Source organism: Lepisosteus oculatus, chromosome 14 (assembly GCF_040954835.1).
Source record: "Lepisosteus oculatus isolate fLepOcu1 chromosome 14, fLepOcu1.hap2, whole genome shotgun sequence".
Lineage (NCBI taxonomy): Eukaryota > Metazoa > Chordata > Actinopteri > Semionotiformes > Lepisosteidae > Lepisosteus > Lepisosteus oculatus.
In genome coordinates this window covers 40,721,979-40,745,733 of record NC_090709.1, presented here as the reverse complement: position 1 = coordinate 40,745,733, position 23,755 = coordinate 40,721,979, and positions in this window count along the sequence as shown.

The window sequence follows — 23,755 nt, the reverse complement described above, 5'->3', positions numbered from 1 at the left end:
GTTCGTGGTGCAGTTACAATAAAATACCAGTTATTTAATAACTAGGCAAAACAGTCTCCTTCTGGGGCATCAGCTACGGATTGTGTTCTAAACAAAGCAGGAGCAGGACACTGAGACCTGTTGTCATGAAACCCCCCCTTCAGACTCCTGCGCAAGAGGGAGAGTCCGTCAGGTGAGAGGAGAGCCTGACACAGGCCAAAGCCCCACCAGGAGCACAGGGTTCAAACACAGAGTCACTGAGTCTGTCATCGCCCCCGGTCCTGCGCCCCGGACTCTTCCAGAGCCCCACCAGGAGCACAGGGTTCAAACACAGAGTCACTGAGTCTGTCATCGCCCCCGGTCCTGCGCCCCGGACTCTTCCAGAGCCCCACCAGGAGCACAGGGTTCAAACACAGAGTCACTGAGTGTGTCATCGCCCCCGGTCCTGCGCCCCGGACTCTTCCAGAGCCCCACCAGGAGCACAGGGTTTAAACACAGAGTCACTGAGTCTGTCATCGCCCCCGGTCCTGCGCCCCGGACTCTTCCAGAGCCCCACCAGGAGCACAGGGTTCAAACACAGAGTCACTGAGTGTGTCATCGCCCCCGGTCCTGCGCCCCGGACTCTTCCAGAGCCCCACCAGGAGCACAGGGTTCAAACACAGAGTCACTGAGTCTGTCATCGCCCCCGGTCCTGCGCCCCGGACTCTTCCAGAGCCCCACCGGGAGCACAGGGTTCAAACACAGAGTCACTGAGTGTGTCATCGCCCCCGGTCCTGCGCCCCGGACTCTTCCAGAGCCCCACCAGGAGCACAGGGTTCAAACACAGAGTCACTGAGTCTGTCATCGCCCCTGGTCCTGCGCCCCAGACTCTTCCAGAGCCCCACCAGGAGCACAGGGTTTAAACACAGAGTCACTGAGTCTGTCATCGCCCCTGGTCCTGCGCCCCAGACTCTTCCAGAGCCCCACCAAGAGCACAGGGTTTAAACACAGAGTCACTGAGTCTGTCATCGCCCCTGGTCCTGCGCCCCAGACTCTTCCAGCGCCCCACCAGGAGCACAGGGTTCAAACAGTCACATTTAAACACATTAGATCTCTGTGTTAACTGGTGCTCTCCCTGTGTTAACTGGTGCGCTCACTGTATGCTGTATTAACTGGTGCTCTCCCTGTATTCATGGATGTGCTCTTTCTGTATTAACTGGTGCTCTCCCTGTGTTTTAATTGCCCCTCAGGGGTGAGTGCAGGGCCCTGGGACACTGCTCTCCCACACTTACCTCTGCTCCTCGGGGTGTCCCTCTGTCTCGGCGCCTGGCTGGGTGGGAGACGAGCTCTCTGTCTGTCTGCCTGCGCTGGTATCGCTCTCTGCCTCGCTGACGCAGCCGGTATGGAAATAGAGCTCGATCACGTGGCCCCAGCTCACAGCTCGGACAAGGGTGTGTCTGTGAAGCCCATAGAAAACACAGGACTGACACAGATCCCTCCTGCTCTGGAGCCCCACAGGGGCAGAAACTGTTGCATCCCTCTACCCCAGCTCCAGAGCTCAGCCCTCTACCCCAGCTCCAGAGCTCAGCCCCTCTACCCCAGCTCCAGAGCTCAGCCCCCTCTACTCCAGCTCCAGAGCTCAGCCCCCTCTACTCCAGCTCCAGAGCTCAGCCCCCTCTACTCCAGCTCCAGAGCTCAGCCCCTCTACCCCAGCTCCAGAGCTCAGCCCCTCTACCCCAGCTCCAGAGCTCAGCCCCTCTACCCCAGCTCCAGGGCTCAGCCCCTCTACCCCAGCTCCAGAGCTCAGCCCCTCTACCCCAGCTCCAGAGCTCAGCCCCTCTACCCCAGCTCTAGGGCTCAGCCCCTCTACCCCAGCTCCAGAGCTCAGCCCCTCTACCCCAGCTCCAGAGCTCAGCCCCTCTACCCCAGCTCCAGAGCTCAGCCCCCTCTACCCTCTACCCCAGCTCCAAGGCTCAGCCCCTCTACCCCAGCTCCAGAGCCCAGCCCCTCTACCCCAGCTCCAGAGCCCAGCCCCTCTACCCCAGCTCCAGAGCTCAGCCCCTCTACCCCAGCTCCAGAGCTCAGCCCCCTCTACCCCAGCTCCAGAGCTCAGCCCCCTCTACCCCAGCTCCAGAGCTCAGCCCCCTCTACCCCAGCTCCAGAGCTCAGCCCCCTCTACCCCAGCTCCAGAGCTCAGCCCCCTCTACCCCAGCTCCAGAGCTCAGCCCCTCTACCCCAGCTCCATACCACTTCATACTTCATACACTATAAACTGTCATGGGTTCGAGCTCAGGAATACTGCCGGGACAATCACACAGACCTGGTCACTGTGTTCACTGAGGAGCAGCAGAATAAACGTCTCAGCCTCACAAACACTGGTGATGGTGGCTGGAGGGGGAGCCCAGCGCGTAGACACCCAGGGGTGACAGAACAGACCCCCCAGTACAGATCGCATCTCCAGCCTTTTTGTTTTATGTTTTCGATCTGGCTGCCAGTCTGATCTGATTATTCGGGCGTTTTCATTTCCCCCAGACGCAGCTCCTGCAGGAGGACAGGGAGAGGGCAGGGAGGCTGTGGGACCTCCGGGAAGCTCCGGGACAGGTGGGGCGGGAATGGGAATGTGGGAGCTGCCCCCCGTGTTTGGAAACAGGGCCAGGCAGCCAGGGGTGAAGTGGGGGTAACACTGTACCAGGACTGGAGAGGGCGCCCCCAGACCTGCAGTTAGAGGACAAGGGGCTGTGCTTGACTGGTCAGCGCAGGAGGGGACAGGGGACCCCATCAGCACCGCAGGTGAGGGCAGACCAGGTGAGTCTCTCCTTCACAAAAAAGAGGAGCGCTGGTATGATATAGTGTAGAACAGTGAGACTACTGACAGGGTGCTTTTATTGGCAGGCTTAGTAACAGAAGCATTACTGTTACTCAGGTTGCTAATAAACTTGTTTTCAGTAGCAGCACTATTAATAGAAGCAGCAGTACTGTTACTGTAAGGAGCAGCAAGAGTAACTGAAGTCATATTGTTGTTACCGGTACTAAACATGTGCGAAACACCATCAGGAGTGAGAGAAGATTATAGGATGTTATTGTCCTCTGAGGGAAATTTTGTTATGGACACCCAGCATTCCTGTACATTTAAATAGAATGCAGATCAAAGAAAGAGAAAAAAAAAACATTGCACATTAATCTATTACAATAGTGAGAGAGTTCGGACTTCTCTGCTTTGTTGGCTGTGAGAGAATCCGCACAGCGCCTCTGTGCCGAGTGATGATCTCGTCGTTCTCAGCTGTAAATACAGTTTTAAAAGCTGTGGTCAGTTTCTCTCTCAGTAAGGTGAACAACATCACAGTCTGGAAGAGACGAGAGAAGACCAGCTTCAGTCTGAGAGCGATGGCAGAGGCAGACTGCGGCCTTCGGGCCCAGGAAACCTTCAGTGTCACAGGTAGGGATCGGGAGGTGTGCTAGAGGTGGGATACTCTCTCCTAACTTTCTTTTCCCTGATTGTCCAGGATATTCCAGAGGCTGACAGTGGGAAGACAGGTAGGGATCGGGAGTTGTGCTGGAGGTGGGATACTCTCTCCTAACTTTCTTTTCCCTGATTGTCCAGGATATTCCAGAGGCTGACAGTGGGAAGACAGGTAGGGATCGGGAGTTGTGCTGGAGGTGGGATACTCTCTCCTAACTTTCTTTTCCCTGATTGTCCAGGATATTCCAGTGGCTGACAGTGGGAAGACAGGTAGGGATCGGGAGTTGTGCTGGAGGTGGGATACTCTCTTTTCCCTGATTGTCCAGGATATTCCAGAGGCTGACAGTGGGAAGACAGGTAGGGATCGGGAGTTGTGCTGGAGGTGGGATACTCTCTCCTAACTTTCTTTTCCCTGATTGTCCAGGATATTCCAGAGGCTGACAGTGGGAAGACAGGTAGGGATCGGGAGTTGTGCTGGAGGTGGGATACTCTCTCCTAACTTTCTTTTCCCTGATTGTCCAGGATATTCCAGAGGCTGACAGTGGGAAGACAGGTAGGGATCGGGAGTTGTGCTAGAGGTGGGATACTCTCTCCTAACTTTCTTTTCCCTGATTGTCCAGGATATTCCAGTGGCTGACAGTGGGAAGACAGGTGTGGATCGGGGGTTGTGCTAGAGGTGGGAAGCTCTCTCCTTTCTTTTCCCTGATTTTCCAGGATATTCCAGTGGCTGACAGTGGGAAGACAGGTATGAACAGGGGGTTGTGCTAGAGGTGGGAAGCTCTCTCCTTTCTTTTCCCTGATTTTCCAGGATATTCCAGAGGCTGACAGTGGGAAGATGGGTATGAACAGGGAGTTGTGCTAGAGGTGGGAAGCTCTCTCCTTTCTTTTCCCTGATTTTCCAGGATATTCCAGAGGCTGACAGTGGGAAGACAGGTAGGGATCGGGAGTTGTGCTAGAGGTGGGATACTCTCTCCTAACTTTCTTTTCCCTGATTGTCCAGGATATTCCAGAGGCTGACAGTGGGAAGACAGGTATGAACAGGGGGTTGTGCTAGAGGTGGGAAGCTCTCTCCTTTCTTTTCCCTGATTGTCCAGGATATTCCAGTGGCTGACAGTGGGAAGACAGGTATGAACAGGGGGTTGTGCTAGAGGTGGGAAGCTCTCTCCTTTCTTTTCCCTGATTTTCCAGGATATTCCAGTGGCTGACAGTGGGAAGACAAGTATGAACAGGGAGTTGTTCTAGAGATGTGAAGCTCTCTCCTACCTTTCTTTTCCCTTGTTTTCCAGGATATTCCAGAGGCTGACAGTGGGATGACAGGACCAGATGGGGAGTAGTGATAGAGGTGAGACGCTCTGCCATAACCTTCTGTTCCCTGATTTTACAGGATATTCAAATGGCCGACAGTGGGAAGGTGGGTATGGATGGGGAGTTGAGATAGAGGTGGGATACTCTCTCCTAACTCTCTTTTCCCTGATTGTCCAGGATATTCCAGAGGCTGACAGTGGGAAGACAGGTAGGGATCGGGAGTTGTGCTGGAGGTGGGATACTCTCTCCTAACTTTCTTTTCCCTGATTGTCCAGGATATTCCAGAGGCTGACAGTGGGAAGACAGGTAGGGATCGGGAGTTGTGCTAGAGGTGGGATACTCTCTCCTGACTTTCTTTTCCCTGATTGTCCAGGATATTCCAGAGGCTGACAGTGGGAAGACAGGTAGGGATCGGGAGTTGTGCTAGAGGTGGGATACTCTCTCCTAACTTTCTTTTCCCTGATTGTCCAGGATATTCCAGTGGCTGACAGTGGGAAGACAGGTGTGGATCGGGGGTTGTGCTAGAGGTGGGAAGCTCTCTCCTTTCTTTTCCCTGATTTTCCAGGATATTCCAGTGGCTGACAGTGGGAAGACAGGTATGAACAGGGGGTTGTGCTAGAGGTGGGAAGCTCTCTCCTTTCTTTTCCCTGATTTTCCAGGATATTCCAGAGGCTGACAGTGGGAAGATGGGTATGAACAGGGAGTTGTGCTAGAGGTGGGAAGCTCTCTCCTTTCTTTTCCCTGATTTTCCAGGATATTCCAGAGGCTGACAGTGGGAAGACAGGTAGGGATCGGGAGTTGTGCTAGAGGTGGGATACTCTCTCCTAACTTTCTTTTCCCTGATTGTCCAGGATATTCCAGAGGCTGACAGTGGGAAGACAGGTAGGGATGGGGAGTTGTGATAGAGGTGGGATCCTCTCTCTTAACTTTCTGTTCCCTTGTTTTCCAGGAAGTCCAGGAAACGCCGGCAATGGAAAGACCGGAGTGGATGAGGAGTTTGGTTGGAGGTAGGAGACTCTCCTGTCTTGATTTCTTCCTCCTTGTGTCAGTCTGTGTGCCTGTCTCTCCAGCTGCCTGTGGGCTGTGTCTACTGTGACAGATAGACTGTTCTGATACAGTGGTCATCACAGTGACTGTACTGTAGGGAGTGTGGTGTTGACACTGGTGTGCTGCATTCTCACATATACTGTAACTTAATACTCACACTGGCACACCTGTGTGCTGAGCTCTCATCTCTACTGTGCTTTAGTATTGAAACCTGAGTATTGAACTCTCACATCTGTTGAACTTTAATACTGAAACCTGCGTGCTGATCTTTTCAACTGCGCTACAATACTCTAACATGCATACTGAACTCTCGGCTGTCCTGAGCTTTAATACTCACAGCGACACACCTGTGTGCTGAACTCTCGGCTGTACTGAGCTTTAATACTCACACTGACACACGTGTAATGAACTCTGCTGTGTACTGTTGTTATACTGAAACCTGTATACTGATCTCTCACCTGTACTGAATTCTCGACGACAAACCGGTATGGTTGTATTGCACTTGAATACTCACACTGACACTCCAGTGTGCTGACTTTGCGATTGTACTGCAATTTAATCTTCAGTGACACATCAGTCTGCTGAACTCTCTACTGTACTCTGTAATACTCAAACATGTGCACTGAACTCACCTGTACTGTACTATAATACTCCACACATCAGTGTACTGAAATCTTGACTGTACTGTGCTTTAATAATCAGTGACACATCATTGTGGTCAAGTCTCACCTGTACTGTGCTGCAATACTCACACTGACACACCTGTGTGCTGAGCTCTCACCTGTACTGTGCTTTAGTATACAACCCTGAGTATTGAACTGTCATCTCTATTGAGCTTTAAACTCAAACCTGTGTGCTGAACGTTTGCCTGTACTGTGTTGTTCTACTCAACAGTGGTGTGCTGAATTCTCACAAATACTGTATCTACAATACACTGACACACCAGTCTACTGAATTCTCAACTGTACTGAGCTTTAATACTCACAGTGACACACGTGTAATGAACTCTGCTGTTGACTGTTATACTGTTGTTATACTGAAACCCATATACTGATCTCTCACCTGTACTGTGCTGTAATAGTGGCACACTGACACACCTGTGTGCTGAACTCACCTGTACTTTAATACACCAACACACCTGTGTACTGAACTCGCCTGTACTTTAATACACCATCACACCTGTGTACTGAACTCGCCTGTACTTTAATACACCAACACACCTGTGTACTGAACTCGCCTGTACTTTAATACACCAACACACCTGTGTACTGAGATCTTGACTGGAACGTGCTTTAATAACCACTGACACATCATTGTGCTGAACTCTTGACTGTAATGTGCTTTAATTTGCATACCTGTGTACTGAACCCACCTGCACTGCAGTATAATACTCAAACGCGTGTGCTGAAATGTCAACAGTACTGACCTTTAATCAATGACAGACCATTGTGCTGAAGTCTCACCTGTACAGAAGTAGTGACACAGACACACCTGTGTGCTGAACTCCCCTCTTTACTGTGCTCTTTCCTGCTCTGTGCTTTACTAATCAATGACAGATCTGCTGACAGATCATCTTAAGTCTCACATCTGCTGTGCTATTAAAGTGACACACGTGTGTGCTGAACTCTTCTGTATTGTTTTAATACTCAGTCCTGTGTGCTGAACCCACCTGTGCTGAAGTATAATACTGCAACACATCTGTGTTCTGAAATCTCAACTGTAATGTTTTAATAATCAATGACTGATCATTGTGCTGAGCTCTCGGCTGTACTGTTCTGTAATAGTGACGCACCTGTGTGCTGAACCTCTTTTACTGTGCTATAACATTCAATCCAGGCGTCTGTACTGTATTACTCGGTGATACTCGTGTGAAGAACTCTCACCCATACTCTTAATACTCAAACCTGTGTACCGAATTCTTGCTCTACTATCTACACACTGACACTCCTGGTTGCTGAACTCTCTTGTTTTGTGTTCCAATACTCAAACCTGTGTACTGAACCCACCTGTACTGTAATATTGTTACACATCTGTGTACTGAAATCTCAACTGTAATGTGCTTTAATAATCACTGACTGATCTTTGTGCTGAAGTCTCACCTGTATTGTGCTGTAATACTGACACTTGTGTGCTGAACTGTTTTGTACTGTTTTATATTTAAACCTGTGTATAGAATTTTTGCTGTAATATCTACACACTGACACACCTGTGTGCTGAACTCTGTTCTGTTTTGTGTTCCAATACTCAAACCTGTGTACTGAACCCACCTGTACTGTAATACTCAAACACATCTGTGTACTGAAATCTCGACTGTAATGCTCTGTACTAATCAATGACTGATCATTGTGTTAAATGAACTGTACTGTAATAGTCACACACCTGTCTGCTGAACTCACCTGTACTCATTCTCAAACAATTCTATGTACTGAAATCTCAACTGTATTGCTGTTTAATAATCAGACAGATTTTTGTACTGAAGTCTCAGTTGTACTGTACTGTAATAGTGACACTGCCCCACCTGTGTGCTGAACCTTACCTGTATTGTACTGTAATACTGACATCTTGACTGTTATGCTCTGTACTAATCAATGACTGATCATTGTGTAGAAGGAACTGTACTGTAATAGTCACACACCTGTGCTTTACTTTGGAGTGACACTGCTCGCTGAAGAACTCTCACCCCTTACTCTTGTAATACTCCAACTTGTGTATGAATTGTTGCCTGTACGGGGCTGTGATATTTGCACACTGACACACTCCTGTGCTGAACTCTCCTCTGTATATTTTTAATACTCCAACCTGTACTGTACTGTACTACTGAAACACATCTGTCCTGAAATTGTGACTGTAATGTGCTGTACTAATTGATGACAGATCATTGTGTTGAAATGTCACCTATACTGTAATGATGACACTGACAGCTGTGTGCTGAACTCTTCTGTACTGTAATACTCAACCCCTCTGTGTACTGAGATCTCGACTGTACTTTAGGAGTCAGTGACTGACATTGGGCCAAAGTCTCACCTGTCCTGTCCTGTAATATTGACACAACTGTGTGCTGAACTTCTGTCTGTACTGTGCTTTACTACTCAGTGATACTGTGGAAAAACTCCTGCCTCTACCCTTGTTATACTCAGACCTGTGTATGAATTGACCGTTACTGTGCTGTGGTATTTACACTGTTGTATCAGACCTGCCTGTTTCCTGATTGACCTGCTCTCCTCTGGGGTCGGGTTAGTGAATCCCCTGTGTCTGTGAGTTAATCCTCCTCCGTCTCTGTGCTCCAGGACAGAGCTGCTGTTCTTGGTGTCTCCGTGGAGAAGCAGACTGCAGGGACCAGGAGCTGCGTACAAACACGCCGAGCGTGAGAGGCACACGCGTCTGGAGCACAGCAGCACCTCCCGCGCTGTGAGGACAGTGAGAGAGAGAGAGAGACTACTCCGCTGTCGCCTGGCCGCTGTCACTCAGGCCAGAGTCTGAGCTGCACCTGTGAGCCGATAAAGAGCAAAGAGCTGGACTCTGTCACCCGGGATCCCAACACCCTGCCTGGAGAGGAGGAGTCTCCATTTGCCTGAGGTCCGCGGCCTTCTGCTCTGCTGTTGGTATAACCTCCTGGCAGCTTGTCTTGGTGTAAGAGTGTTTGTTTGTTTGTTTATCATTTTCCCTGTGACTGATGTCCCTGTTTCAGGTTTAATTTTCTCAAGAAGGGTTGTGGTGGGGGTGGGAGGGGAGGTGCAGTACTGGCCTTTCTCCGCCAGAGGGCAGGGTGGGAGATCCTCTCTCTTACCCTCACCCCTGATCCTCTCCTTGTGCTGCAGGGGCTGTACCCCATTACCAATACCCTGTCCTTCTACTGCCATAGCACTTCTCTACACCCTCCATGAGCAGCTGGAGCTGGGGTCTGTGTCTCCTCTGTTTATCAGTGTCCCCTCTTCCTATAAGGGAGGGTGAGTAGTATCCCCCCCCCCCCAGCAATAGCCTCTGCTGTCCCAGGAGTCTCTCCTTCAGGTACAGGTCAGGCTCACAGTTGTGGGGCTGCAGTCCAGCTCCTCTTCATTTATATCGCCCGGTGGGGTTCAGTCTCCACCCTCTGGGCCTTCCTCACTGGAGCTGGCCTGCTGCAGGGCCACAGGAACTACATTTCCCAGCATGCCATGGGGGAGACCAGGGGCCAATGGGCTGCCTCCCCTGGGTTAATGAGGCTCAGCTCTCAGCTTCTGCAGAGGGGTGGAGGGGGGAGGCAGTAGGAGATGGCTTGTTTTGGGGAAGGAAACATCTTCCCTGCAGGGAAACTGGCAGCAGCTGTAAGAAAGGAAGAGAATGGGGGTGGGGACAAGCGGGGTGGTTCTCCCTGAGTCAGGAGCCGTCCTGCTGGGGTCCAGATTTGATTTCTCTTCCTTATTGAGAGCTCTCCAGGGGGAGCAGGATCTGTGTTCCTGCTGCTTGATAGACCAGCAGGGAGGGGGGCTCTGGTGTGAACTGCAGGGCCAGTGTCTCTTTCCTCTCCCAGGAGGCTCAGCAGGAGCCCTCCTGAACCTCCAGAACTAGACTGGGCAGGGGCCCTTATTTCTTCCTGGGCTTGTTTGTCAGGGACCTGGCGTGGACGTGTGCTGGTGCCCCCCTATCACTTGACACCCCTCCTACTTAGACCCTTAGCAACAGGGATCAGCCAGAGACTCATCACTGGTTTTTCTCCCCATCTTTTTTAGCTGGGAGGGGTCGAGGCTCTCCAGTGCAGGAGGCCCAGCGGGGCAGCTCTGGGCACAAACACTCACAGCCACAAGGTAAGGGATGGCAGTGCTCTTTATTCACAGCGAGGGACCCAGCAGGCCAGAAGCCACAAGACAGACCCTCGCTCTTACCTGGAGCCACCACCAGCTTCAAACCAGGCCTGTGGCAAGAAAGCCAGCACTCCCAGTTCAGACCTTCTCCTCTTCTGACAGCAGCAGAGCTCTGAAGCTCTTTTCTCCTGCTCTGCTCAGCACAACCACTCTCTTCCCCAGCCAAGGCCGGACTGAAGGGCTCTGCTGCCTGCTTTTTAAATGTCTCCCGACCAATGGGCTTCCACCAGTTAGCCAGGTAATTGTTTGGCGTGGCCTGCTGGGAAATGGAGTTGACATCTTGCTGCCTGAACCTGCTGCCCCTCACAGCGTCCAGAGCGAGTGGCACAGAAGCTGTTCCTGAAGTAGCTGAGCCCGTCGGCGAGGGAAATAAATCCAATTCAAATAAAAAAGAGCAAGTAGTCTTCTGGGATGAGTAAAATAATAATTGTTAACGTTTGTGAGAATTCAATGTAAAACACTTGTCCCTTGGAGGATTTGAACCTGCAGGCTGGAGGGGAGCAGGCAAGAGCTCTTCCACAGAGCCACCATGTCTCTCTGCAGGCTGGGGCTCCTGTGGGCTCTTGCTCTTCCCGGCTCAGGGTTCCAGACTGAGCAGTAAAAGGCAGAGCGATGGCGTCTCCTCTCAGGGCAGGAGCAGGTGGAGGAGTGGAGATGGTGCTGTGCTCGTGACTGGGAGGTTGTGAGTTCGAATCCCAGGTGAGACCTGAGGTTGGTAAGAAAAGTACATGATCTCAGTGTCTCTATTTATTAACATGTCTCTGTTTTCAAGAATTAAATTGAATAAAACAAGCAGCTAGTTTCTCCCTGGATTTGAACCCACAACCTCACTGGTACAGAGGCAGAGCTCTTCCACTGAGCCACCGTGTCTCTGTTGGTCTGGGGCTCCTGTGGGCTCTTGGTCTTCTTCCCAGTTCAGGGCTGAAACGGAGGGATAAGAGCCGGACCGAATCCCTCTCCCCTTGGGCCTGGAGCAGGTGGAGGAGTGGAGATGGTGCTGCGCTCATGACCAGGAGGTTGTGGGTTCAAGGCCTGGCTGATCCCTGGTAAGTAAACCAAGGTGAGTATTGGAGGTGAGTATGTGGGCAGGATGATGGGGAGGGGCTATTAGTGGGGGGGTGGAGGAGGCAGAGCAGGGCCAGGAACAGGTAGTGGGGTGGGCTAGGAAGGAAGGGAGGGGTGGTGGAGGAGGCAGAGCAGGGCTAGTGGGAGAGGCAGGTAGTGGGGTGGGCTAGGTAGGGCAGAGCAGTTACTGGGTTAGATTAGAGGGGTGGAGGAGTGGGCTAGGGGGAGCTGTAGAGTAGGGCTAGGTTAGACAGGGGTAGTGGTGGGGTGGAGGAGGCAGGGGCAGGGGTAGTGGTGGGGTGGGGTGTAGGGTAGACAGGGGTAGGGCTAGGGTGAGGTGGGGTGGAGGAGGCAGGTAGTGGGGTGGGCTAGGTAGGGCAGAGCAGTTACTGGGTTAGATTAGAGGGGTGGAGGAGTGGGGTAGGGGGAGCTGTAGAGTAGAGTAGGGCTAGGTTAGACAGGGGTAGTGGTAGTGGTGGGGTGGAGGAGGCAGGGGTAGGGCTAGGTGGAGGTGAGAGGAGAGGAGGAGTGGCAGGTGGCCTGGGCCTGAGGGGCAGCAAGAGGAGTTGGGAGGGGGGCCCAGGCCAAGGTGGGGGGTGGAGGCAGGGCTAGGAGGAGATGTGGGGGGGGCAGAGTGCAGGGGAGGAGAATAGGAGGGTGGAGTGCAGAGGGGGGGGGGGGCAGGAGCCAGAAGGGAGGAGAGTAGGGAGGCAGGGTGAGGTGGAGGTGTAGGGTAGACAGGGAGCAAGGAGGAGGGGGGGGGGTGCCAGGCACCTCCACTTTTGCTATCTCCCCCCCCATGTAGTCTCAGAGACTCAGACTCATTGGGGAGGGGGAGATAGCAAAAGTGGAGGTGCCTGGCACCCCCCCCCCTCCTCCTTGCTCCCTGTCTACCCTACACCTCCACCTCACCCTGCCTCCCCCCTGCACTCTGCCCCCCTACTCTCCTCCCTTCTGGCTCCTGCCCCCCCTCTGCACTCCACCCTCCTATTCTCCTCCCCTGCACTCTGCCCCCCCCACATCTCCTCCTAGCCCTGCCTCCACCCCCCACCTTGGCCTGGGCCCCCCTCCCAACTCCTCTTGCTGCCCCTCAGGCCCAGGCCACCTGCCACTCCTCCTCTCCTCTCACCTCCACCTCACCCTACCCCTGTCTAACCTAGCCCTACTCTACTCTACAGCTCCCCCTAGCCCACTCCTCCATCTAACCCAGTAACTGCTCTGCCCTACCTAGCCCACCCCACTACCTGCCTCCTCCACCCCACCTCACCCTAGCCCTACCCCTACCCCTGCCTCCTCCACCCCACCACTACCCCTGTCTAACCTAGCCCTACTCTACAGCTCCCCCTAGCCCACTCCTCCACCCCTCTAATCTAACCCAGTAACTGCCCTGCCCTACCTAGCCCACCCCACTACCTGCCTCTCCCCCTAGCCCTGCTCTGCCTCCTCCACCCCTCCCTTCCTAGCCCACCCCACTACCTGTTCCTGGCCCTGCTCTGCCTCCTCCACCCCCCCACTACCCCCCAGTAATAGCCCCTCCCCATCATCCTGCCCACATACTCACCTCTGATACTCACCTTGGTTTACTTACCAGGGATCAGCCAGGCCTTGAACCCACAACCTCCTGGTCATGAGCGCAGCACCGTCTCCACTCCTCCACCTGCTCCAGGCCCAAGGGGAGAGGGATTCGGTCCGGCTCTTATCCCTCCGTTTCAGCCCTGACCTGGGAAGAAGACCAAGAGCCCACAGGAGCCCCAGACCAACAGGGACACGGTGGCTCTGTGGAAGAGCTCTGCCTCTGTACCAGAGAGGTTGTGGGTTCAAGTCCAGGGAGAAACTAGCTGCTTGTTTCTTCAATTTAATTCTTGAAAACAGAGACAGGTTGATAAATAGAGACACTGAGATCATGTACTTTTCTCATCAACCTCAGGTCCCACCTGGGATTTGAACTCGCAACCTCCCAGTCACAAGCACAGCACCATCTCCACTCCTCCACCTGCTCCTGCCCTGAGAGGAGACGCCATCGCTCTGCCTTTTACTGCTCAGTCTGGAACCCTGAGCCGGGAAGAGCAAGAGCCCACAGGAGCCCCAGCCTGCAGAGAGACACGGTGGCTCTGTGGAAGAGCTCTCGCCTGCTCCCCTCCAGCCTGCAGGTTCAAATCCTCCAAGGGACAAGTGTTTTACATTGAATTCTCACAAACGTGAACAATGATTATTTTACTCATCCCAGAAGACTACTTGCTCTTTTTTATTTGAATTGGATTTATTTCCCTCGCCGACGGGCTCGGCTACTTCAGGAACAGCTTCTGTGCCACTCGCTCTGGACGCTGTGAGGGGCAGCAGGTTTAGGCAGCAAGATGTCAACTCCATTTCCCAGCAGGCCGTGCCGAAGCACAATTACCTGGCTAACTGGTGGAAGCCCATTGGTCGGGAGACATTTAAAAAGCAGGCAGCAGAGCCCTTCAGTCCGGCCTTGGCTGGGGAAGAGAGTGGTTGTGCTGAGCAGAGCAGGAGAGAGGAGCTTCAGAGCTCTGCTGCTGTTGCTGTGTCGGAAGAGGAGAAGGTCTGAACTGGGAGTGCTGGCTTTCTTGCCACAGGCCTGGTTTGAAGCTGGGGGTGGCTCCAGGTAAGAGCGAGGGTCTGTCTTGTGGCTTCTGGCCTGCTGGGTCCCTCGCTGTGAATAAAGAGCACTGCGATCCCTTACCTTGTGGCTGTGAGTGTTTGTGCCCAGAGCTGCCCCGCTGGGCCTCCTGCACTGGAGAACCTCGACCCCTCCCAGCTAAAAAAGATGGGGAGAAAAACCAGTGATGAGTCTCTGGCTGATCCCTGTTGCTAAGGGTCTAAGTAGGAGGGGTGTCAAGTGATAGGGGGGCACCAGCACACGTCCACGGCAGGTCCCTGACAAACAAGCCCAGGAAGAAATAAGGGCCCCTGCCCAGTCTAGTTCTGGAGGTTCAGGAGGGCTCCTGCTGAGCCTCCTGGGAGAGGAAAGAGACACTGGCCCTGCAGTTCACACCAGAGCCCCCCTCCCTGCTGGGCTATCAAGCAGCAGGAACACAGATCCTGCTCCCCCTGGAGAGCTCTGAATAAGGAAGAGAAATCAAATCTGGACCCCAGCACGACGGCTCCTGACTCAGGAAGAACCACCCCGCTTGTCCCCACCCCCTTTCTCTTCCTTTCTTACAGCTGCTGCCAGTTTCCCTGCAGGGAAGATGTTTCCTTCCCCAAAACAAGCCATCTCCTACTGCCTCCCCCCTCCACCCCTCTGCAGAAGCTGAGAGCTGCCAGCCTCCTTATATACAGCAGCTGAGCCTCATTAACCCAGGGGAGGCAGCCTATTGGCCCCTGGTCTCCCCCATGGCATGCTGGGAAATGTAGTTCCTGTGGCCCTGCAGCAGGCCAGCTCCAGTGAGGAAGGCCCAGAGGGTGGAGACTGAACCCCACCGGGCGATACAAATGAAGAGGAGCTGGACTGCAGCCCCACCAGAGCACCACAACTGTGAGCCTGACCTGTACCTGGAGGAGAGACTCCTGGGACAGCAGAGGCTATTGCTGGGGGGGGGGGGGGGATACTACTCACCCTCCCTTATAGGAAGAGGGGACACTGATAAACAGAGGAGACACAGACCCCAGCTCCAGCTGCTCATGGAGGGTGTAGAGAAGTGCTATGGCAGTAGAAGGACAGGGTATTGGTAATGGGGTACAGCCCCTGCAGCACAAGGAGAGGATCAGGGGTGACAGGAAGAGAGAGGATCTCCCACCCCGCCCTCTGGCGGAGAAAGGCCAGTACTGCACCTCCCCTCCCACCCCCACCACAACCCTTCTTGAGAAAATTAAACCTGAAACAGGGACACCAGTCGCTGGGAAAATGATAAACAAACAAACAAACACTCTTAAACCAAGACAAGCTGCCAGGAGGTTATACCAACAGCAGAGCAGAAGGCCGCGGACCTCAGGCAAATGGAGACTCCTCCTCTCCAGGCAGGGTGTTGGGATCCCGGGTGACAGAGTCCAGCTCTTTGCTCTTTATCGGCTCACAGGTGCAGCTCAGACTCTGGCCTGAGTGACAGCGGCCAGGCGACAGCGGAGTAGTCTCTCTCTCTCTCTCACTGTCCTCACAGCGCGGGAGGTGCTGCTGTGCTCCAGACGCGTGTGCCTCTCACGCTCGGCGTGTTTGTACGCAGCTCCTGGTCCCTGCAGTCTGCTTCTCCACAGAGACACCAAGAACAGCAGCTCTGTCCTGGAGCACAGAGACGGAGGAGGATTAACACACAGACACAGGGGATTCACTAACCCGACCCCAGAGGAGAGCAGGTCATTCAGGAAACAGGCAGGTCTGATACAACAGTGTAAATACCACAGCATAGTAACGGTCAATTCATACACAGGGTGAGTATAACAAGGGTAGAGGCAGGAGTTTTTCACAGTATCACTGAGTAGTAAAGCACAGTACAGACAGAAGTTCAGCACACAGTTGTGTCAATATTACAGGACAGGACAGGTGAGACTTTGGCCCAATGTCAGTCACTGACTCCTAAAGTACAGTCGAGATCTCAGTACACAGAGGGGTGGAGTATTACAGTACAGAAGAGTTCAGCACACAGCTGTCAGTGTCATCATTACAGTATAGGTGACATTTCAACACAATGATCTGTCATCAATTAGTACAGCGCATTACAGTCACAATTTCAGGACAGATGTGTTTCAGTATTACAGTACAGTACAGGTTGAAGTATTAAAAATATACAGAGAAGAGTTCAGGACAGGAGTGTGTCAGTGTGCAAATATCACAGCCCCGTACAGGCAACAATTCATACACAAGTTGGAGTATTACAAGAGTAAGGGGTGAGAGTTCTTCACCGAGCAGTGTCACTCCATAGTAAAGCACAGTACAGACAGAGGTTCAGCACAGGTAGGTATGTGACTATTACAGTACAGTTTCTTTAGCACAATGATCAGTCACTGATTAGTACAGAGCATAACAGTCAAGATTTCAGTATTACAGTACAATACAGGTAAGGTTCAGTACATAGGTGTGGCAGTGTCACTATTACAGTACAGTACAACAGACTTCAGTACAAAAATCTGTCTGATTATTAAACAGCAATACAGTTGAGATTTCAGTACACAGATGTGTTTGAGTATTACAGTACAGGTTTCAGTACACAGGTTTGAGTATTAAAACACAAAACAGAACAGAGTTCAGCACAGAGATGTGTCAGTGTGTAGATATTACAGCAAAAATTCTATACACAGGTTTGAATATAAAACAGTACAAAACAGTTCAGCACACAAGTGTCAGTATTACAGCACAATACAGGTGAGACTTCAGCACAAAGATCAGTCAGTGATTATTAAAGCAGATTACAGTCGAGATTTCAGTACACAGATGTGTTTGAGTATTACACTACAGGTGGGTTCAGCAGACAGGTTTGAGTATTAAAACAAAACAGAACAGAGTTCAGCACAGAGGTGTGTCAGGGTGTAGATATTACAGCAAAAATTCTATACACAGGTTTGAATATAAAACAGTACAAAACAGTTCAGCACACAAGTGTCAGTATTACAGCACAATACAGGTGAGACTTCAGCACAAAGATCAGTCAGTGATTATTAAAGCACATTACAGTCGAGATTACAGAACACAGATGGGTTTGAGTATTCCAGTACAGGTGGGTTCAGTACACAGGTTTGAGTATCAGCACACAAGACGAGAGTTCAGTACAGAGGAGAGTCAGTGTGTAAATATTACAGCACAGTACAGGCAAGAATTCACTACACAGGTTTGAGTATTACAAGAGTAAGGGGTGAGAGTTCTTTATGCAGGAGTGTCACTGTGTATTGCAGCACAGTACAGGCAGGAATTACGCACCCTGGTTTGTAAAGGCAGTAAAGCACAGTAAAGGCAGAGGTTCAACACATGGGTGTCTCAGTGAGTCACTATTAAAGCACAGTACAGCTCAGAGCTCAGCCCAGTGGTCTGTCATGACTACTAAAGAGCAGTCCAGTCAAGATTGCAGGACACAGGTGTGTTTGAGTGTTATACTACAGTACAGGTAATACTTCAGGACACAGATCTAAGTATTAAAGTAAAGGCTGTTCTATTACAGCACAGTACAGGTGAGAGCTCAGCACAATGATATGTCTGATTACTAAAACAGATCACAGTCAAGACTTCAGTACACAGGTGTGTTTGAGTGTTAAAGTGCAGCGCAGGCGGGTTCAATACACAGGTTTGAGTACTAAAGCACAGTACCGAAGAGACTTCAGCACACAGGTGTGTCAGGGGGTCACTTCTATGGCACAGTACAGGTGAGACTTGAGATGATCTGTCAGCTCATCTGTTGTGGGTTAGTAAAGCACAGAGCAGGCAAGAGCTCAGCACCCAGATTTGAAGTACTAAAGCACAGTACAGTCAAGAGTTAAGCACCCAGGTTGGAGTATTACTACAGTACAAGGAAGTTTCTCACACAAGGGTGTCACTGAATATTAAAGCACAGATACAGGTGAGACTTCTGTACACAGGTGTGTCAGTATCGCTGCTACAGTACAGGTGAGAGTTGGGCACAACGATCTGTCATTGATTAAAGGTCAGTCCAGTTGAGATTTCAGTACACACATAAGTTTGAGTATTATACTACAGTGCAGGTGGGTCCAGTACACGGGTTTGAGTATTAAAGCCCATTACAGTCAGGGCTTAACAGATACAGAACAGATGTGTTGGTGTATTATAGTACAGCACTGGTGAGTTCAGTGCACAGGTGCATCACTATTACAGCACAGTACAAGTGAGACTTCAGCTGATCTGTCACTGATTATTAAAGCACAGTACAGTCAAGAATTCAGAACACAGATGTGTCCTTGAGTATTACAGTGCAGTACCGGTGAGAGATCAGTTTATGGGTTTCAGTATAACAACAGTCAACAGCAGAGTTCATTACACGTGTGTCACTGTGAGTATTAAAGCTCAGTAAAGTTGAGAATTCAGTAGACTGGTGTGTCAGTGTATTGTAGATACAGTATTTGTGAGAATTCAGCACACCACTGTTGAGTATAACAATGCAGTACAGGCAAACGTTCAGCACACAGGTTTGAGTTTTAAAGCTCAATACTCAGGGTTGTATACTAAAGCACAGTACAGGTGAGAGCTCAGCACACAGGTGTGTCAGTGTCACTATTACGGCACAGTACAGGTGAGACTTCAGCACATTGAGGATTAAAGAACAGTCCAGTCGAGAGCTCAGTACACAGATGTGTTTGAGTATTAAACTGCAGTACATGTGAGTTCAGTACACAGGTTTGAGTATAAAAGCTCAAAAGAGATGAGAGTTCAGCACTTGTTCAAATACTAAAGGACAGTCCAGGTGACGGCTCAGCGCACAGGTATGTCAGTGTGAGTGTTCAGGTACAGTACTTGTGAGAATTCTGCACACCACTGTCAACACCACACTCTCTAAAGTACAGCCTCGATGAGGACCATTATATCAGAACAGTATCTGAGCACAGTGAGCTGTGTCCCCTTCCTCAGGAATCAAACCTGCAACCTACAGGTACTAAGCCCAGGTAAGCACTGTGAAACTGAGGGGTGTCCCAGCCCACAGGCAGCTGGACTGAGAGAGAGAGACTCCACAGAGACAAGCAAAGGGAAAGAAATCAAGGAGAGGACAGGAGGGTCTCGTACCTCAATCCAAATTCCTCATCCACACCTGTCTTCCCTCTCTCAACATCTGGACATCCTGGAAAACAAGGGAAAAGAGGGTTGGAAGAGAACTTCCCAGCTCTATCACATGTCCTGATCCATACCCATCTTCCCACTGTTAAGACTCTGAATCCTGGAAAAAGAGGGAAAATAAAGTCTGGAGAGATCTTCTCACCTCTTTCACAATCCATCCAGACCCATCTTCCCACTGTCGGCCACTGGAATATCCTGGAAAATCAGGGAAAAGAAAGTTAGGAAAGAGTATCCCACCTCTATCACAACTCCCGATCCACACCTGTCTTCCCACAGTCAGCCACTGGAATATCCTGGAAAATAAAGGAAAAGAAAATTAGGAGAGAGTATCCGATCTCTAGCCCAACTCCCAATCCATACCTGGCTTCCCACTGTCAGCCTCTAGTCCTTCCAGAAAATCAGGGAAAAGAAAGGAGAGAGTATCCCACCTCTATCTCAACTTCCCATTCATACCTGTCTTCCTACTGTCAGCCACTGGAATATCCTGGAAAATCAGGGAAAAGAAAGTTAGGAGAGAGTATCCCATGTCTATCCATCTCCCGATCCATACTTGTCTTCCCACTGTCACCCACTAGAATATCCTGGAAAATCAGGGAAAAGAAAGGAGAGAGTATCCGATCTCTAGCACAACTCCCGATCCATATCCGTCTTCCCACTGTCAGCCTCTGGAATATCCTGGAAAATCAGGGAAAAGAAAGTTAGGAGAGAGTATCCCACCTCTATCTCAACTCCCGATCCATACCTCTCTTCCCACTGTTAGCCTCTGGACTTCCTGGAAAATTAGGGTAAAGTTACAGCACAGTACAGTTGAGAATTCAGTCGACTGGTGTGTCAGTGTATTGTAGATACAGTATTTGTGAGAATTCAGCACACCACTGTTGAGTATAATAATGCAGTACAGGCAAACGTTCAGCACACAGGTTTGAGTTTTAAAGCTCAACAGAGGTGAGAGTTCAATACTAAAGCACAGTACAGGTGAGAGCTCAGCACACAGATGTGTTCTTGAGAATGAAACCTCAGTACAGCTGAGGGTTCAGTATTCCAACAGTTCAGGCAAAAGGTCAGCACACAGGAGAGTTCAGCACAATGATTTGTCATGGATTATTAAAGCACAGTACAGTCGAGATTTCAGTACACAGTACATGCGTGGTCCGGACAAAAGTATGAGGATTAAAGCTCAATAAAGGCAGACGTTCAGCACAAAAGGTGTATCAGTATTATGGCACAGTACCGGTGAGAGTTCAGTACACAGATGTGTTTGAGTATAATAGTACAGTACAGGTGGGTTCAGTTTGAGTATCACACTGCAGGGCATGTGAGTTCAACACACAGGTTTGAGTATTAAAGCTCAATTGAGATTCGAGTTCAGCGCACTGGGTCGAATACTACAGTACAATACAGAGGTTATTAAAGCACGTTCCAGTCAAGATTTCAGTACACAGGTGTGTTGGTGTATTAAAGTACAGGTGAGTTCAGCACACAGGTGTGTCGGTGTGTCACTATTACAGCACAGTACAGTCAACAATACAGTACACAGATGTGTCCTTGAGTATTACAGTGCAGTACCGGTGAGAGATCAGTATACAGGTTTCAGTATAACAACAGTCAACAGCAGAATTCATTACACGTGTGTCAGTGTGAGTATTAAAGCTCAGTACAGTTGAGAATTCAGTAGACTGGTGTGTCAGTGTATGGCGGACAGAGTATTAAGGTACAGTATTTGTGAGAATTCAGCACACCACTGTTAAGTATAATAATGCAGTACAGGCAAAAGTTCAGCACACAGGTTTGAGTTTAAAGCTCAATAGAGGTGAGAGTTTAATACTAAAGAACAGTACAGGTGAGAGCTCAGCACACAGGTGTGTCAGTGTCACTATTACAGCACAGTACAGGTGAGAGCCCAGCACATGGAGGATTAAAGAACAGTCCAGTCGAGAGTTCAGTACACAGACGTGTTTGAGTATTACACTGCAGTACATGTGAGTTCAGTACACAGGTTTGAGTATAAAAGCTCAAAAGAGATGAGAGTTCAGCGCTTGTTCAAATACTAAAGCACAGTCCAGGTGACGGCTCAGCACACAGGTGTGTCAGTGTGAGTGTTCAGGTACAGTACTTGTGAAAATTCTGCACACCACTGTCAGCACCACACTCTACAGTACAGCCTCAATGAGGACCATTATATCAGAACAGTATCTGAGCACAGTGAGCTGTGTCCCCTTCCTCAGGAATCAAACCTGCAACCTACAGGTACTAAGCCCAGGTAAGCACTGTGAAACTGAGGGGTGTCCCAGCCCACAGGCAGCTGGACTGAGAGAGACACCGCAGAGACTGACACAAGGAGGAAGAAATAAAGACAGGAGACAGTGTCCTACCTCATTCCAAATTGTTCCTTCAGATCAGTCTTCTCACTGTCAGCCTCGGGACTTCCTGGGAAATCAGGGAAAAGTTGGGAGAGAGTATCCCACCTCTACCTCAACTCCCCATTCAGATCTGTCTTCCTACTGTCAGCCAATGGAATATCCTGGAAAATAAAGGAAAAGAAAGTTAGGAAAGAGTATCTTACCTCTATCTCAACTCCCCATCCATACCTGTCTTCCCACTGGAATATCCTGGAAAATCAGGGAAAAGAAAGTTGGGAGAGAGTATCCAATCTCTAGCACAACTCCCGATCCATACCTGTCTTCCCACTGTCAGCCACTGGAATATCCTGGAAAATAAAGGAAAAGAAAGTATCCCACGTCTATCACAACTCCCGATCCACACCTGACTTTTCACTGTCAGACTCTGGGCTTCCTGGAAAATTAGGGAAAAGAGTTACTAGAGAGTGTCCGATGTCTATCACGTCTCCCCACCGATGGAGTCTGCTAGCAGAATCTGTGTGTTACTCTGTACCCATATAGTGGCAGGAGCTGTGAACTCCTGCTGTATTCAATTCAACTTTATTGTCATTAAACTTACACAGGTGCATAGTATAATGAAAAGTGTTTCTCATGAGTCACTCAGGTGCAGTATATAAATAGGACAGAAGATAAGACAATAGACAGTAACACAATAGCAATAACGGTAACATGTAATAACATGTTATAAAGTCATCAAAACTGTGCAAAATTCCACAAACAGAGAAAATACAACAGGACAGAAACAGTGTAAGGTAATTCTTGGAACAGTGCAAAAATAGTATGGTTAATAAATATTAAATATTATTACGACCGGTACAGTTTTACTGGGCTATCGAGGGGACAGTACAGTTTCGGCTTACACGTGTGTGTAGTGGTGTAGGAGCACATCCACATGCTAAACTAACCTCCACGCTGGCTTGAGCTCAGACGCTCCTCCCTCCCTGGACTGAACTGCCATCCTCTGTACCGAACGCCCTGACAGTGAGGGAATGTTTATACCAAACTCCCTGATAAGGAAGGAGTGTTTCAAGTGCTTCCCGAGTCCTGGAGTGTCCTGAGAAAGCTACCTCAAAGACAGGAGGGGGAGGGTGTAGAGAAACATGTATATATAAGCGATGTAGAGCCACGTCCCCTCTGAGCAATACAACAACAAGCCTGAAATGTGTGGTCCCTTGTACGCCTACAATACAGCTTGGCTTGACGAACGGACACCTCAGGCTCGAATCTCTTGGCTCCTACACCACTGTCAGCCACTGTGCACAGCTCAACTGTCTCCTGAGCCTGAAGACTGCAGTCTGCCTCTGACTCATCTCTGCACCTTGTCTGAGACTGAACCCCATCTTCACTCGTCTATTAAAGACTGTGAGGTTGCTCACATTTTTGAGAGAGAAAATGGCCACAACGATTTAAACTGTACGATAACTATTACAACTGAGAATAACTATATCATCACTCGGCACAGAGGAGCTGTGTCGATTCTTTCACAGCTGACAAAGCAGAGACGTCCGAATGCTCTCTTACACTCCTGATGGTGGTTTGCACATATTTAGTACCGATAAGAACAAAGTTACTTTGGGTACGACTGCTCCTACTTACTGTATATTAACAATTCCAGTCCTGCAGCTGAAAATAACACGACTGCATCTAATGCTAGAGCTGCTAATATCATAACTATCTACTTATAGTAACTGTTAATAAAACAATAACCATGCTTCGTCAAGTAGCGATATCAACAGTGATAAAATACTACCAGCGCTCCCCTCTCACCAGTATGGTTCTGGACTCCAGTCCTGGGTTTGACACTGGACTGACGAGACCAACCACAGACCAGCGAGGGACAGCCAGTGAAGGAGAGACTCACCTGGTCTGCCCTCACCTGTGGTGCTGATGGGGTCCCCTGTCCCCTCCTGCGCTGACCAGTCAAGCACAGCCCCTTGTCCTCTAACTGCAG